This window comes from Anas acuta, chromosome Z, assembly GCF_963932015.1.
Source record: "Anas acuta chromosome Z, bAnaAcu1.1, whole genome shotgun sequence".
Lineage (NCBI taxonomy): Eukaryota > Metazoa > Chordata > Aves > Anseriformes > Anatidae > Anas > Anas acuta.
The window spans coordinates 37703889-37704790 of record NC_089017.1 but is presented as its reverse complement, the minus strand read 5'-3'; positions in this window follow the sequence as shown (position 1 = coordinate 37704790).

Sequence of the window (902 nt, the reverse complement as noted above, 5' to 3'; positions counted from 1 at the left end):
TCTTGCCTCTGTGTGTTTGCATTGGACGATTTAGAATTCAGGGTGACTGACTACCTTAATAGCTGGCCTTTGACCGTAAACTGTGAATATTTACCAATTTGGGGCTGAGATTTTTAAAGAATTCTCGGAGTATGAAGTGGAAGGAAGAGGCTAAGGGGAATATGATACTGGAGACTACTACTTTAGATACAGTGGGGATTATGGAATAAAATATGCTGCTGGGTGTTACTGAATAGGGTTTGCTTTAGTTGTAGATATTCTCAGTGAATTCCCATATTGCTTTTAAAACTTGACTTGAATGGTCTTTGGATGGTAAGTAAAAAGCTTGCTTTTTTTAAAAAATCATGGCTTGCAAATGGCTTAAAATTACCAGTTTTAACTCAAAGGCGTTAACCAGTTTAATGAAACAAAACTGTAACAGGATATAAAAGAGAAAAGTTGACCCAAGTGTGAAAATTTAAAACTTTTAACAACTTAAAACTTCCAGCAAAGCAGTTTTGTTGGCAGTAACTGAATTGTATTCTTCACACAGAAGAGTTCACTGTCCAGTAACCTTGTCTCTTATTTTGCCAGTAAGTAGATTGATAAAATAATGCTGATGCATGCTACTGGGAAAAGTTCAAGAAAGTCTCTTGGTTGGCTGGCCTGTGCCTCTGGATCAAAGTCTCAGATCAGCAGCACAGAGTAGTAAATAAGTAAATAGATTAAAATAGAATATCCTGGTAAGATAAGCTTTATATAATCAAAACCTATTCAAATACATGTAGTTTGGGTACAAAATTATTAATTACTTTATTTTCTAGTCAATTATAATAAACCCATATGGGAACTAATCTTCACAATGACTTCTATTTCAGTGGGTAGCTTTCATTGCATTTGAATAGAAGGCTATGACTGGGAAG